Here is a 16,625-nt window from a genome sequence, read left to right on the forward strand (position 1 = left end):
TCAGGGCAGGTTGAGTGTTTTCTCTTGTATGGTTTTCTCTACTCTCTCTCTCTCTCTCTCTCTCTCTCTCTCTCTCTCTCTCTCTCTCTCTGTGTTTGTATGTGTGCAATAGGGTACAGTTTATGGACATGTAACTCGGTATCAGAATTGGCTCCTGATTATCATGCACAACCTTTAGATTACAGTATTGCATTCATGCCTTTTGCTCATTTAATGGATTCCCAATTTGAAAAAAATATTTTGTTTTTCATGCTACTAAAAATGCCAAATTGACACCGCAAAGATGTGACGGAAGCACTTCTGAAGTGGCATTTAGGTGTCTTTACACAGACTGTCTAATGCTGCTCAGATGTGGCCTATACTTAGAACCAGAAAAAAAATGTTATTTTTTAATTTTTTATTTCATTGCATTAGTTAAAGCATAAGAAACAAATGGAGAAAATAAACATTTTTGAAAAAAGATATTTTCTCCAGATTTTTAGTAGAGAATTAAATAAATAAATAATAGACATGAAAAGGCATGTATATAGGCAAAATCAATGTTTTATTTTTTCATTCACCAATCAGTTTTTAGGTTTCAGGCTATTTTTAGCCAAACTTTGTACAAAGATGATTCTCAACTATGTTAAGATAAAACAGAATCATTTGATATACTATTGTATACTTTATAGAATATATGTGTAAAATGTCCATAAATTGGTTTTCCCATTCTATACAATGTATCTATATTGCATCTAATTTGCATATTAATGTGTTCTTGTGGCAAACCATAATGAAAAATAAGTGTAATAATGGGAGTAATAACTTGCCATAATAATATCTCATGTTTCATAGGAATATTGATCTATAATTTCTTGTTGTGTTTCCCCAAAATGCCTGATTAACAGCCGTTTGTCCTCTACAGAAGACATGTATGAAAATTATTCCCCATTTCATAACAAAAAGTCATTTTCCGATTTGAAACCCCATAACATTTTTTTCTGAGATGTTTATTTTATGACAAACAATTTGAAAATTAGCCAGATTTAAATTATAATTACAAAACATTATAATATTTCCCTGAGAGTGCTAAATTTGATCATTCTGTCAATATCAGTCATATTAAAAGACAAAGGAGAGTAGCATTTATGATGATCTCCGAAAAATCCTGAATGTGCTCTGATAAGAAAACATCATCCAGACTTAAAACTGTGGCATGTAGAAATTAACTCCCTCAAATATAATGTCCTCTACAGAGGACAAAATCTTGGCTCCCAGGAGGATAAATGTCTTAACACAGCAATTAAAGCTCTGATACTAGGGGCTAATTTATGTATGTTATGTAATTAAAAACTCCATACATTTCATAGCATTATGCAATTGTTGTATACATGCATTTATGCCACATTTGAGCAGCATTAAAGAGTCTGAGTAAATAAACGTTAGATTTTGCTGATGCTGATTACATTTTATTGGTAACATCCTCTTTGTTCAATTAACAAGGAATGGTCTTACAACTCACATTAATGTTTTTTAAAAAGTATATAAATGTTAGGACAAAACACTCTTAAAGTAATGTTTGCTGTATGTAACATTCTTATTTATTAATGTTTAATGTTCTCATAATGTTGAGAGATCGTTCTAAGATCAACATTCTCTGAACATCCTGATGTTATTTTTACTTGAATGTTCTGAGAAACATTTTTTGTAACCTTTAAATAACATTCTAATAATGACAAGAAAACATTTTGGACATTTTAACGTTCTTAGAATATTAAAAATAGGTGTTCAAATAATTTACTATTTTGGGTGGAAAAGTTGTGTTGTAAGAAATGTTTTTGTAACCTTTAAATGACGTTATAATCAAGCCAAGACAACTGGACACTGCAGTGTTTCAGAAACATTTCGAAACAATGTTCCCACAATGTTTTTATAACCTAAGTTTACAGGACAGTTTCTAAACTTCAATACAAGACTCAGTGAAACATTTCAAAAATTCTTTGTACACAGGTGCAGTGTCTGATTCTCTAGAATGTGCTTGAAATATGTGAAATATGTGCTTTTAGCCATATTTTGTAATAAATTATGTCAGTAGCTGTAGACAAATCCACAGAAAAGACCATTAAACTGACTGAATGGGCCTTAAACCTGACATTATTTGACTCTTGAATGCGACTGCACAGGTTAAGGGCTCTCGTTTGGTCTACTGTGTTTATAACATATTTTCAACCGTTAATTCTGACTGAAGATGAAGAAGATTTTTATTGGTCAATATGAGAACTAATCAAGTATAATCAATGTGAATCTAGCCATTTATGTATCAAGTTATTCTACTGTTATAATCATGCATTTGTGTGTAGAGGCCTGCATGAGAATGGAATGTGCAGAGAATGCAGGGGTATAGTATACAGTATGGTGGAGCTGCACACTCTATTTGGACATTAGACAATATACATGATGAGACCTCCTTGGTGCAGACATTACAAAAATACAGTATATGGTAAAGTTGCATGTCCTGTTTTGACATAGGACAAAATATATGATTAGGCCTCCTCGTTTCACTTAAAATAAATTCTACATCCTAAAAGCAAGCTGGAGACAGCCAAAAAAGGTAAAAGAGTTGATAAACAGAACCATATGTATGAAATGTATTAAACATGGGCATGCCTTCGGAAGCACTGTATAAAATAGAGAACCGACACAGACTCGACAGATTGTTCTGCAGAGCTTTCTCTGTTTTATTTTCTCTTGAGAATAAAATCTAAATTCTGGCATCAAAACCCCAAGACTTCAAGAGTGATTCTTCTAGACATGGCAGAAGCCACCACAAAGACTGAAGTTCACCAACATTTCAACATTTCAAGACCCTGGAAGAATTTCAAAACACGTTATGAAAAAGTGGAGTCATTGTTGCGCTTCAAGTTCATCATGCCCACAATCAAGCGATGGTAAACCTATCTTGATCATTTTTCAGTGAGTCATGGGACAGCTGTCACAGAAGGAGAAGTTGGATCATTTCGTTTTGTTTTGCACCTGCTCAAATCAATGGCATCTTTAGAAAACTTTAGTAATTAGTATGTAAACAGCAGAGATACAGCTTAAATCATACAATTTAATGATGGCAAATGAGAAGTAACCTGACAAAAGTAAATGCACTATTATAAAAACACTTAATACTTACTCAAAATTCACCTGGATATTTGAAAAAAACTTGTTCTGGTGTTTAAGAGCATAGTTTACTGTTTACCCAGCTAACAGGAACATTCTGGAAAGGTTTTCACAATGTTAAGTACAAACCGTTCTTCCTTTAACATTAATAGAATGTTAGTTCAAAGTTCTCTGCTCTTTAATAATGTATATACATGTAAACACAAAAACATTGTTCATGGAACATTTCTTTCCCGAATCATTTTAGCTGAACATTCATCAAATGTTTTTTTAATGTTACTCATTTCAGAATGTTCATAGAACATTCAAAAGTAACATTCCCATAATGTTTTGCTAAATGATAAAAGGGAATGTTCCCTTAATGTTCACGTAAACAAGGAAGAATGCTTAAAAACTGGAAGTTTTAAATGTTGAGAAAACATGTTGAGAAAACAATGGGAATATTAGCAAAACATGTTTAGAATATTGTTGTTAGCTGGGTAGATGGATGATGCTGATGCTGAAAGATATGTTACATTTACATTTAATCATTTTGCATTCTTAAAGAGGCAAACAGACACATGAAGTCCTTGTAATACCAAGTTTTAGACATTGTTCAAATAAGTACAAGCTAGAAAGAGAAGGAATAAATAAAGAGAAAGACAAAACTATCATTTATTTATTATAATTATAATAATAATGCTAACAATATATATATATATATATTTATATATATGATGAAGTCAAGTAGCTTCGAAAGAGATGAGTTTTGAGCTGCTGCTTGAAAATTGTCAGGGATTCCGCATTCCGCATAGGGGTGGGAAGATCATTCCACCAGTCATTAATGGTGAACAAGAATGTTCTGGAAAGTGATTTTGAGCCTCTCTGTGATGGTACCACGAGGCATCGCTCACTAGTGGATCTCAGACTTCTGGAGAGGATGTAGATTTGTAGTAGTGAGTGGAAGTAGGCGGGTGCTGAGCCTGTGGCTGTTCTGTATGCAAGCATCAATGTCTTGAACTTGATGCAAGCCACAACTGGTAGCCAGTGTAAGGAGATAAAGAGAGAATGCCGCTGCATTCTGTATCATTTGTAGAGGTTTGATTGTGCTTGATGGAAGAAGAAGAAAAAGAAGAAGAAAGTCGTGACATTTGCCAAGTATGGTAACCCATACTCGGAATTGGTGCTCTGCATTTAATCCATCCAAGTGCACACACACAGTAGTGAGAAGTGAACAAACACCCGGAGCAGTGGGCAGCTATATCCAGCACCCGGGGAGCAACTGGGGGTTCAGTGCCTTGCTCAAGGGCACTTCAGCCATGGGTATTGAGGATGGAAGAGAGCACTGTTCATTCACTCCCCACCCACCTACAACTCCTGCCAGCACCGAGACTCGAACCTGCACCCTTCTGGTTACAAGTCCAATTCTCTGACCATTAGGCCACAGCTGTCCCACAAAGTCCACCCAGAAGAGCATTGTAGTAGTCCAGCCTAGAAAGGACAAGGGCCTGGACGAGAAGTTGTGCAGCATGCTCCATTAGAAAGGGCCTGATATTTTCTGATGTTGTGCAATGCAAGCCTGCAAGATCGAGCAGTCTTTGCAATGTGGTCTTTGAAGGTCAGCTAGTCATCAAAGGTTACACAAAGATTTCTGACCGAAGTTGATTGGGTAATTGTAGAAGAAACTAGCTGGATGGAAAAATCATGCTGTAGACTTGGAGTGGCAGGGAAGACAAGAAGCTCAGTCTTTGCCAGGTTGAGCTGTAGGTGATATGTCTGCCAGGCAGCCTGAGATCTGTGCAGCTACCGTTGGATCATCTGGTTGAAATGAAAGATGTGTGTGTCATCAGCATAGCAATGGTAGGAGAAGCCATGTGCCTGTATGATGGGACCCAGTGATGCTGTGTATATGGAGAAGAGGAGTGGTCCAAGAACTGATCCCTGAGGAACCTCAGTGACCAGCTGTGCTTTTGGATACCTCCCCTCCGTGGAACACCCTGAAAGACCTTCCAGTGAGATAGGAATCAAACCAGCAAAGTGGAATCCCTGTGATGCCTAGTGATGAGAGGGCGGACAGAAGGATCTGATGATTGACAGTGTTGTTGGAAACTCAAAAGCGAAGATCAGGAGACTCTTGGGAATTCTTTACTGAGAACGCTCTGCTTAGTGCTGCAGTCATCAAAAGTCTCACCAAAGCAGTGACACTTTGGAGTTTATATACATTTCAAGGGGGAGAGATACATAGAGGTGGAGAAAATTTAAACAAAGCAAGCAATTGGAATCAGGAAAATGCCAGCAAATGGAATCAGGCCTTGATCTCATCAGCATAACAGTGTCATTTAAATACAGAGGTGCCTGACAGTATCACCCATACCTTCACATTATCATAGAAACAAAGATACAGCTGTGCCTTGAGTTTATGGTCAGGAAGAGCATAAAAACAAAAGGTCATTATCTCAATCATGATCTTCTTGGATATGTCAGCTTTATTACCTCAAAATGTCTACTATTATATTGGAACCTAAATTTAACATTTTATAAATTTGTAATCCCACAGTCCTCCCGTTGAGAGTTCTAATAACTCTCACATAATACAAATTTAAACCTTCATAAGTCCATTCTATGGCCTATGTTTCTTAACATAAGCCCCATCTTGCAGTCATGTAACTTGAAAAGGTTACAGGCACATATAACTTATTCTGTGTCTTGTCCTAGATTTTCTTAGGTGTAATAGTTATTTTTAGAACCATAACTGTGGACACTTATGACATGGATGGTAACATGTTGTAGAAAGTACATGATGACACAGAAAACCATGTAGCATAAGAGTGGAAGTCTTGAAGTCCATGGCCCCCGAATTGCTGTGAAGTCTGTTTTCTGTAGTCCATTTCCCACGTAGATTCACTCAGATGACTCTTGGTCCTTTATGAAGCTTGTTCATGGATGTCTTAGGTGATGCTTTACACCAGGGTGTCGCATATGAAGGTGACATGGCATGCACACATAACTGCAACACGAGAAAACAAAGAAACAGCAGACCAGCAGTATTCATGCATAGACATTTTTAGACTGCTGTTGATCGTATAGTGGTTTTAAGTCTGGTGATTGTATAGTGTTTTTCTCAACCTAGTTTTAAGTAATTTGACACCTATGGACCAGTGAGGTGAGGATAAAACTACTGATAGGGGAAACCTATGAGGAAGTCTTCGCCACAGGGTTGGCCCCCGAGGCCTGTTGCACATCGGTTCTTCCCTGGGCTCCCCACTGGTCTGTGTGTGTGTCCTAATCTGTCCCTGTAGTTCGTGTGCAAACTTTACTGTGTGACATCTCCATCTTCCAATGGAACATCAGTTATAACAAAACATCATGCCCAAATGCAATATGATGTCATTGACAGTGTTTCTGAATACTTGATTAAGTGTTGTCTTTTGTCTTGTTGATACGACTGGTAGGCTAAAACTGAATTGCCCTCCGGGGATAAATAAAGTTGTTTGAATCTTCAATCTTGAATCATAACCCAAAGAGAATAGGAGTGACTAGAGTGTGCTGTAATATAGCTTTGAAGGCTGTGAGTGTACTTAACTAGCGTTCTCTCAGTGGGAGGAAGTGACAGTCACCTTCCTGTAGTTTTATTTACAAAGAATCTTTCATCTTTGTTGTATTTATTTTACATTACTGGGGAAATTAAGCACTCACAGCCCTAACAGTTAACACCTGAGCAAGCTGCTCCAACAGTTAGGTGAAGTGGGGAGGGGCTGCTTCAGAGTGGTACTGTAAGTAGACTGATTAGGAGCTGAGTAAAGCTGTTCATTTCTCTTTATGTCTTCTTGCTTTTCCTACACGCTTTCATCCAGTGTCCGGATTTACCACAGTAATGACAACTGCCCTCTCCTTCTTAGGACTTTTACATTTCTGTTGGTTCTCTGTGTTGACTTGAAAAGATGCTGCTGCAATCTTTACTCTGGCTTTGACATCAGACTCTCTTTCCCAAGTAGCTAACCTGTCCAAGTTGTTTTGCAAGCTTCCAGTGGACCATGTAAGATCTAAGAATGGTAAAGCAGTTCTGTACTCTGCTAAAAGGCCATCAAACCATGTTCGAACAAGTGGTCCTTTATGATTCATTACCTTCTCTGGGGTGTCAGCTATTCAATTGACCATACTTTTTCTGGATCAATACCAAATTTCTTTATCATGTCCAATCTGACTGACTCTGTCACTATTGAGTCCATGTTCTCTCCTAACAATGATTTGAACTCACTGTCTGTCCATGAAGGAGTAGCTAGTCCACCTTTCTTAGTTGTTGGAATCAGCTTAGCATTCCTTCTCAACATTTTGTAAAGTCTTTCTGACACAACAGGACACTTCTAAAACTTCCCTGGCAAGCAGAGGATACACTTGTTAACACACCTGTTAACTTTCCCTGGCAAAGCAGAGGATACACCAATAACCTCTTTGTCAAAGTAGAGGATACACTAGTTAATACACATCATAATGTATTTAACCTTCCCTGGCAATGCAGATGATAGCATAAATATTAGCATGTGATGCTAATCTTCCCTGCCTAAACAAAGGATTACTTTCATCTCTAAAATAATTTTTTTAGAGTTTAACATAGTTCCCTATACAGGGAACACATAGAGTCACATTTCCAGCTAAATGACTCCCGACGCATGTGGCAAGGACTAAGGACCATCTGTGCCTTTGGAAAAAAATCCTCTGCAGAGGTGAGAGCAGATCCGTCACTGGCTGATGAGCTAAACACTTTCTACGACCTCTTTGAAAGCAATGTAAGCAGCGCAACTATAACCATCAAATCACCAGAAAGCAGCAGTCAGAGCAGCGATAATCATGTAATCACCATGTCTGAGGATGAGGTTCGGAGGGCTCTAAAGCGAGTGAATGTCTGGAAAGCAGGCGGACCTGATGGGCTTTCTGGCCGTATTCTGTGGTCCTGCGCTGATCAGCTCGCTGGTTTGTTTACATCCATTTTTAATGAGTCTCTTGCTACATCGGTGGTTCCCACCTCCTTCAAAAAATCTGTCATCATCCCAGTGCCTAAGAACAATAACCCCTCTTGTCTGAATGACTATCGTCCAGTTTCCCTCACATCAATAGTCATGAAGGTCTTGGAGGGACTGGTTAAAAACACTGGGCTGTACTTTGGACCCTCCAGTTTGAGTCCCCCAACTCTACTCTCTCTACACACACTCTTCTCTCACACACATTGACACAATATCTATTATCAAATCGACTTAGCTCAGCTGATACTACTCAAGTGGTTCTGGACCTCGTCTTCATTGCACAACAACCGGCAATGAGATCGTACACCTACTCCATCATGAGGTAGAGCCCCAAAAGGCTTAACATCATGGTGCCTCTCTCTACACATTGTCTATCTCTGAATGTGAGCAAAAACTAAAGAGCTGATTGTTGACTTGAGGAAGAAACAGCAGCAGCCCTAAACTCCTCTTATGATAAGCGGGACCCCTGTGGAGAGGGTGAGCAGCTTGTTAAGTCTCTGCCCGAACACAGCTCAGTAGGTACTGATATGCTGGACAGTAAAGTACTTAGCCTGGCGGTTAACTATGTTTGCAGTCCGTTATGTCAAATATTAAATGCATGCTTAATGAAAGGTGTTTTTTCCCACTATTTGGAAAGAAGGTAAAATTATTCCCTTACCTAAAGATGGCAGACTAGCACTTACTGGGAAGAACAGCAGACCTATTACTATTCTCCCAGTTCTTAGTAAACTGATGGAGAGAATAGTTCACTCACAAGTAAAGGAATATTTTGAATCTAATGGTTTGAACACAGATTTCAAACATGCTTATAGACAAAACCACTCAACTTGTTCTGCCCTTACAGTAATGACAGATGACTGGCTCAAGGAAAGGGATAATTTAAAGATGACTGGTGCTGTATTATTTGATTTTAGTGCGGCATTTGATGTCATAGATCACAATCTACTCATTGGTAAACTAGAATGCTATGGATTTAGTCCAACTGCCATTGATTTTATGAATAGTTATCTCACATGTAGGAAGCAGTGGGTTTATTACACTGGCAGCTGGTCTCACTCTAAGGTCTTGGACTGTGGGGTTCCGCAAGGGAGCTGCTTGGGACCACTTTTATACGCCATCTTCACAAATGATTTACCATCTGTTTTGTGTAAAGCAACTGTACAAATGTATGCTGATGATTCCATATTGCATTATGCTGCAAAAACCGTCAGTGAACTGGATTAAGTTTTATCAGCTGAGTTAAATATGGTTTCTGATTGGATAAAACAGAATAAGTTGGTGCTGAATATCTCAAAAACCAAATCAATTATTTTGGTATCGAGTCATAAATTGGTCATTAATACCAAAGATGAGTTTAAACTTGTCTGGGGAACCTATAGAACAGGTAGATAAAGTAAAATTACTGGGCACAATAGTGGATAGTAAGCTGTCATGGGTAGAACATATTGATATCATAGTGAAGAAGATGGGTAGTGGTATCTCTATGGTGATGAAATGTCTTTCTTATGTCCCTACACACATTTTGGAGCAGGTGGCTAAATCTTAAATTTTATGTCATTTGGATTATTGTGCCCCTGTATGGTCATCTATATCTAAAGGTCAACTAAAGAAATTACAAACGACCCAAAACAGAGCTGCCAGGTTAGTATTACATTGTCCCATTAGAACAAATACCATTAGTATGCACTGTCAGCTCTCATGGTTAACGGTGGAGAAAAGACTGGTTTTTAATACAATTAAGTTTTTTTTTTATATAACCAAATTGTTGGGTGTGATCAGGTACATTCTCATGTGACTAGGTCTGTGGATGATGGCCTGATAATGTTACCATGCCCAAAATCAAATGCTTTAAAGAGAACTGTTATTTATCGTGCCATCAATCATTGGAATAATTGCCCACTAAATATATGTAAAATGAATGGCAAAGACTCTTTTAGGTACCATCTGAGAATGCACTTAAATTAGCATTTAAATTTGTGAGTAAGGAAAGGACATATTTATTTTATGAATGTAATACTGTAATCATTTATTCAGACTAATTTATGATGATGTGTATTGATGTATATAATGTTACAGTGCTATACTGTTTTTATATTAACATTGTTATGTGATTTCTTTTTGTTATGGACCCCAGAAAGACTAGCTCGTTCACTTTGGTGACAGCTAATGGGGATCCTTTTTACAATAAACAATAAACATCTTTTTTATATATTTTATTCTTATATTTTTATTGTTTACTTTTATTTCATTCTTTCATAGCTATATTTATGTATATTTTCATCTGTTTTGTATTCTGTAATAATTGCACTGTCCATGGAGCGGACCTGACTCACATTTCACTGCTGGTTATATATGCTCTATATAATTGTGTATGTGACAAATAAAAATCTTGAATCTTGAATCTTGAATCTAACCAAACTCTACAGCTGTCTGTTAACTCTTCTCTGGCGGCGCAGAGGATACTGGTCTTAAAGGTTCTTTTGGATAGAGTTACACTCACCAACCCTTGGTTGTACAGAACGATTCAGTCTGGAATGAAGTCAGATCTTTGTTGAGATTGCCGTTTCAATCTGGATTCAGGTGAGAAGCTATATCCGGGTCACAGCACCAAAACTGTTGGAAACTCAGAAGCGAAGACCAGGAGACTCTTGGGTAATCTTCAGCAGAATTATTTATTGAGAATGCTCTGCTTAGTGCTGCAGTCATCAAAAGTCTCACCAAAGCAGTGATACTTTGGAGTTTATATACATTTCAAGGGGGAGGGATACATACTGTAGAGGTGGAGACAATTTAAACAAAGTAAGCAAATGGAATCAGGAAAATGCCACCAGCCTTGATCTCATCAGCATAACAGTGGCATTTAAATACAGAGGTGCCTGACACTATCACCCATACCTTCACATTATCATAGAAACAAAGGCACAGCTGTGCCTTGAGTTTATGGTCAGGAAGAGCATAAAAACAAAAGGTCATTATCAATAACAACTGACATGATCTTCTTGGATATGTCAGCTTTATTACCTCAAAATGTCTACTATTATATTGGAACCTAAATTTAACATTTAATAAATTTGTAATCCCACAGTGTCAAAAGCAGCAGATAGATCCAGCAGAATAAGAACTGATGATTTGGAATCAGGTTTTCCCATTCTATACAATGTATCTATATTGCATCTAATTTGCATATTAATGTGTTCTTGTGGCAAACCATAATGAAAAATAAGTGTAATAATGGGAGTAATAACTTGCCATAATAATATCTCATGTTTCATAGGAATATTGATCTATAATTTCTTGTTGTGTTTCCACAAAATGCCTGATTAACAGCCATTTGTCCTCTACAGAAGACATGTATGAAAATTATTTCCCCTTTCATAACAAAAAGTCATTTTCCGATTTGAGACCCCATAATATTTTTTTCTGAGATGTTTATTTTATGACAAACAATTTGAAAATTAGCCAGATTTAAATGATAATTACAAAACATTATAATATTTCTCTGAGAGTGCTAAATTTGATCATTCTGTCAATATCAGTCACATTAAAAGACCAAGGAGAGTAGCATTTATGATGATCTCTATAAAGCCCTGAATGTGCTCTGATAAGAAAACATCATCCAGACTTAAAACTGTGGCATGTAGAAATTAACTCCCTCAAATATAATGTCCTCTACAGAGGCCAAAATCTTGGCTCCCAGGAGGATAAATGTCTTAACACAGCAATTAAAGCTCTGATACTAGGGGCTAATTTACATAAATTTCATAGCATTATGCAATTGTTGTATAAATGCATTTATGCCACATTTGAGCAGCATTAAACAGTCTGAGTAAATAAACGTTAGATTTGCTGATGCTGATTAAATTTTATTGGTTACATCCTCATCCTACAACTCTCATTAATGTTTTTAAAAAAGTATATAAATGTTAGGACAAAACACTCTTAAAGTAATGTTTACTGTATGTAACATTCCTATTTATTAATGTTTAATGTTCTCATAATGTTGAGAGATCGTTCTAAGATCAACATTCTCTGAACATCCTGATGTTATTTTTACTTGAATGTTCTGAGAAACATTTTTTGTAACCTTTAAATAACATAATAATAACAACAAAAAAACATTTACAACATAACAACCTTATAATAATAAAAAAAATAGTTGCACAAATAATGTACTATTTTGGGTGGAAAAGTTCTAGAATGTTGTAAGAAATGTTTTTGTAAACTTTAAATGACGTTATAATCACGCCAAGACAACTGGACACTGCAGTGTTTCAGAAACATTTCGAAACAATGTTCCCACAATGTTTTTATAACCTAAGTTTACAGGACAGTTTCTAAACTTCAATACCAGACTCAGTGAAACATTTCTAAAATTCTTTGTACACAGGTGCAGTGTCTGATTCTCTAGAATGTGCTTGAAATATGTGAAATATGTGCTTTTAGCCATATTTTGTAATAAATGGTGTCAATAGCTGTAGACAAATCCACAGATAAGACCATTAAACTGACTGAATGGGCCTTAAACCTGACATTATTTGAGTCTTGCATGCGACTGCACAGGTTAAGGGCTCTCGTTTGGTCCACTGTGTTTATAACATATTTTCAACTGTTAATTCTGACTGAAGACTGAAGTTCACCAACATTTCAACATTTCAAGACACTGGAAGAATTTCAAAAGACTTGTTATGAAAAAGTGGAGTCATTGTTGTGCATCAAGTTCATCATGCCCACAATCAAACAATGGTAAACCTATCTTGATAATTTTTCAGTGAGTCATGGGACAGCTGTCACAGAAGGAGAAGTTGGATCATTTCGTTTTGTTTTGCACCCGCTCAAATCAATGGCATCTTTAGAAAACTTTAGTAATTAGTATGTAAACAGCAGAGATACAGCTTATATCATACAGTTTAATGATGGCAAATGAGAAGTAACCTGACAAAAGTAAATGCACTATTATAAAAACACTTAATACTTACTCAAAATTCACCTGGATATTTGAAAAAAACTTGTTCTGGTGTTTAAGAGCATAGTTTACTGTTTACCCCAGCTAACAGGAACATTCTGGAAAGGTTTTCACAATGTTAAGTACAAACGTTCTTCCTTTAACATTAATAGAATGTTAGTTCAAAGTTCTCTGCTCTTTAATAATGTATATACATGTAAACACAAAAACATTGTTCATGGAACATTTCTTTCCCGAATCATTTTAGCTGAATATTCATCAAATGTTTTTTAAATGTTACTCGTTCTAGAATGTTCATAGAACATTCAAAAGTAACATTCCCATAATGTTTTGCAAAATGATACAATGGAATGTTTCCTTAATGTTCACGTAAACAAGGAAGAATGCTTAAAAACTGGAAGTTTTAAATGTTGAGAAAACATTAAGATATGTTTTTTATTAATGGGAATATTAGCAAAACATGTTTAGAATATTGTTGTTAGCTGGGTAGATGGATGATGCTGATGCTGAAAGATATGTTACATTTACATTTAGTCATTTTGCATTCTTAAAGAGGCAAACAGACACAGGAAGTCCTTGTAATACCAAGTTTTAGACATTGTTCAAATAAGTACAAGCTAGAAAGAGAAGGAATAAATAAAGAGAAAGACAATTGTTTTTTTTTTATAATAATAATAATAAAAAAATATATATATATGATGAAGTCAAGTAGCTTCGAAAGAGATGAGTTTTCAGCTGCTGCTTGAAAATTGTCAGGGATTCCGCATTCCGCATAGGGGTGGGAAGATCATTCCACCAGTCATTAATGGTGAACAAGAATGTTCTGGAAAGTGATTTTGAGCCTCTCTGTGATGGTACCACGAGGCATCGCTAATAAGTGGAAGCAGGACTACTGGAGAGGATGTAGAGTTGTAGTAGTGAGTGGAAGTAGGCGGGTGCTGAGCCTGTGGCTGTTCTGTATGCAAGCATCAATGTCTTGAACTTGATGCAAGCCACAACTGGTAGCCAGTGTAAGGAGATAAAGAGAGAGAATGCCGCTTTTGCCATTCTGTATCATTTGTAGAGGTTTGATTTTGTGCTTGATGGAAGAAGAAGAAAAATGAACAAGAAAGTCGTGACATTTGCCAAGTATGGTAACCCATACTCGGAATTGGTGCTCTGCATTTAATCCATCCAAGTGCACACACACAGTGTAGTGAGAAGTGAACAAACACCCGGAGCAGTGGGCAGCTATATCCAGCACCCGGGGAGCAACTGGGGGTTCAGTGCCTTGCTCAAGGGCACTTCAGCCATGGGTATTGAGGGTGGAAGAGAGCACTGTTCATTCACTCCCCACCCACCTACAACTCCTGCCAGCACCGAGACTCGAACCTGCACCCTTCTGGTTACAAGTCCAATTCTCTGACCATTAGGCCACAGCTGTCCCACAAAGTCCACCCAGAAGAGCATTGTAGTAGTCCAGCCTAGAAAGGACAAGGGCCTGGACGAGAAGTTGTGCAGCATGCTCCATTAGAAAGGGCCTGATCTTTCTGATGTTGTGCAGTGCAAGCCTGCAAGATCGAGCAGTCTTTGCAATGTGGTCTTTGAAGGTCAGCTAGTCATCAAAGGTTACACAAAGATTTCTGACCGAAGTTGATGGGGTAATTGTAGAAGAAACTAGCTGGATGGAAAAATTATGCTGTAGACTTGGAGCTTCAAGTAACACAAAAAACAAAAACCTCACCATTTTCAACTTTAAGCTATATGTCATACATCCACCATGAAACCTGAGAACCTACCCATCTAACCATGGATCATCTGGTTGAAATGAAAGATGTGTGTGTCATCAGCATAGCAATGGTAGGAGAAGCCATGTGCCTGTATGATGGGACCCAGTGATGCTGTGTATATGGAGAAGAGGAGTGGTCCAAGAACTGATCCCTGAGGAACCCCAGTGACCAGCTATGCTTTTGGATACCTCCCCTCCACAAGCCACCCTGAAAGACCTACCAGTGAGATAGGATTCAAACCAGCAAAGTGGAATCCCTGTGATGCCCAGTGATGAGAGGGCAGACAGGAGGATCTGATGATTGACAGTGTTGTTGGAAACTCAAAAGCGAAGATCAGGAGACTCTTGGGAATTCTTTATTGAGAACACTCTGCTTAGTGCTGCAGTCATCAAAAGTCTCACCACAGCAGTGACACTTTGGAGTTTATATACATTTCAAGGGGGAGAGATACATAGAGGTGGAGAAAATTTAAACAAAGCAAGCAATTGGAATCAGGAAAATGCCAGACACTGGCATTTTCCCAGCCTTGATCTAATCAGCATAACTGTGTGATTTAAATACAGAGGTGCCTGACAGTATCACCCATACCTTCACATTATCATAGAAACAAAGATACAGCTGTGCCTTGAGTTTATGGTCAGGAAGAGCATAAAAACAAAAGGTCATTATCTCAATCATGATCTTCTTGGATATGTCAGCTTTATTACTTCAAAATGTTTACTATTATATTGGAACCTAGATTTAACATTTTATAAATTTGTAATCCCACAGTCCTCCCGTTGGGGGTTCTAATAACTCTCACATAATACAAATTTAAACCTTAATAAGTCCATTCTATGGCCTATGTTTGTTAATATAAGCCCCATCTTGCAGTCGTGTAACTTGAAAAGGTTACAGGCACATATAACTTATTCTGTGTCTTGTCCTAGATTTTCTTAGGTGTAATAGTTATTTTTAGAACCATAACTGTGGACACACTTATGACATGGATGGTAAGGTAACATGTTGTAGAAAGTACATGATGACACAGAAAACCATGTAGCATAAGAGTGGAAGTCTTGAAGTCCATGGCCCCCGAATTGCTGTGAAGTCTGTTTTCTGTAGTCCATTTCCCACGTAGATTCACTCAGATGACTCTTGGTCCTTTATGAAGCTTGTTCATGGATGTCTTAGGTGATGCTTTACACCAGGGTGTCGCATATGAAGGTGACATGGCATGCACACATAACTGCAACACGAGAAAAACAAAGAAACAGCAGACCAGCAGTATTCATGCATAGACATTTTTAGACTGCTGTTGATCGTATAGTGGTTTTAAGTCTGGTGATTGTATAGTGTTTTTCTCAACCTAGTTTTAAGTAATTTGACACCTATGGACCAGTGAGGTGAGGATAAAAACTACTGATAGGGAAGGAAACCTCATGAGGAAAGTCTTCGCCACAGGGTTGGCCCCCGAGGCCTGTTGCACATCGGTTCTTCCCTGGGCTCCCCACTGGTCTGTGTGTGTGTCCTAATCTGTCCCTGTAGTTCGTGTGCAAACTTTACTGTGTGACATCTCCATCTTCCAATGGAACATCAGTTATAACAAAACATCATGCCCAAATGCAATATGATGTCATTGACAGTGTTTCTGAATGCTTGATTAAGTGTTGTCTTTTGTCTTGTTGATACGACTGGTAGGCTAAAACTGAATTGCCCTCCGGGGATAAATAAAGTTGTTTGAATCTTCAATCTTGAATCATAACC

General features: G+C 37.6%; 1 protein-coding gene across 1 annotated transcript in view; it reads left to right on the forward strand.

Moving 5' to 3' along the window:
- LOC109066844 (microfibril-associated glycoprotein 4-like) overlaps window positions 1-16,625 on the forward strand; it is a 198,673-nt gene that overhangs the window by 160,195 nt on the left and 21,853 nt on the right. The gene's annotated exons all lie outside the window — the stretch shown is intronic.

This window comes from Cyprinus carpio, chromosome A14, assembly GCF_018340385.1.
Source record: "Cyprinus carpio isolate SPL01 chromosome A14, ASM1834038v1, whole genome shotgun sequence".
Classification (NCBI taxonomy): Eukaryota; Metazoa; Chordata; class Actinopteri; order Cypriniformes; family Cyprinidae; genus Cyprinus; species Cyprinus carpio.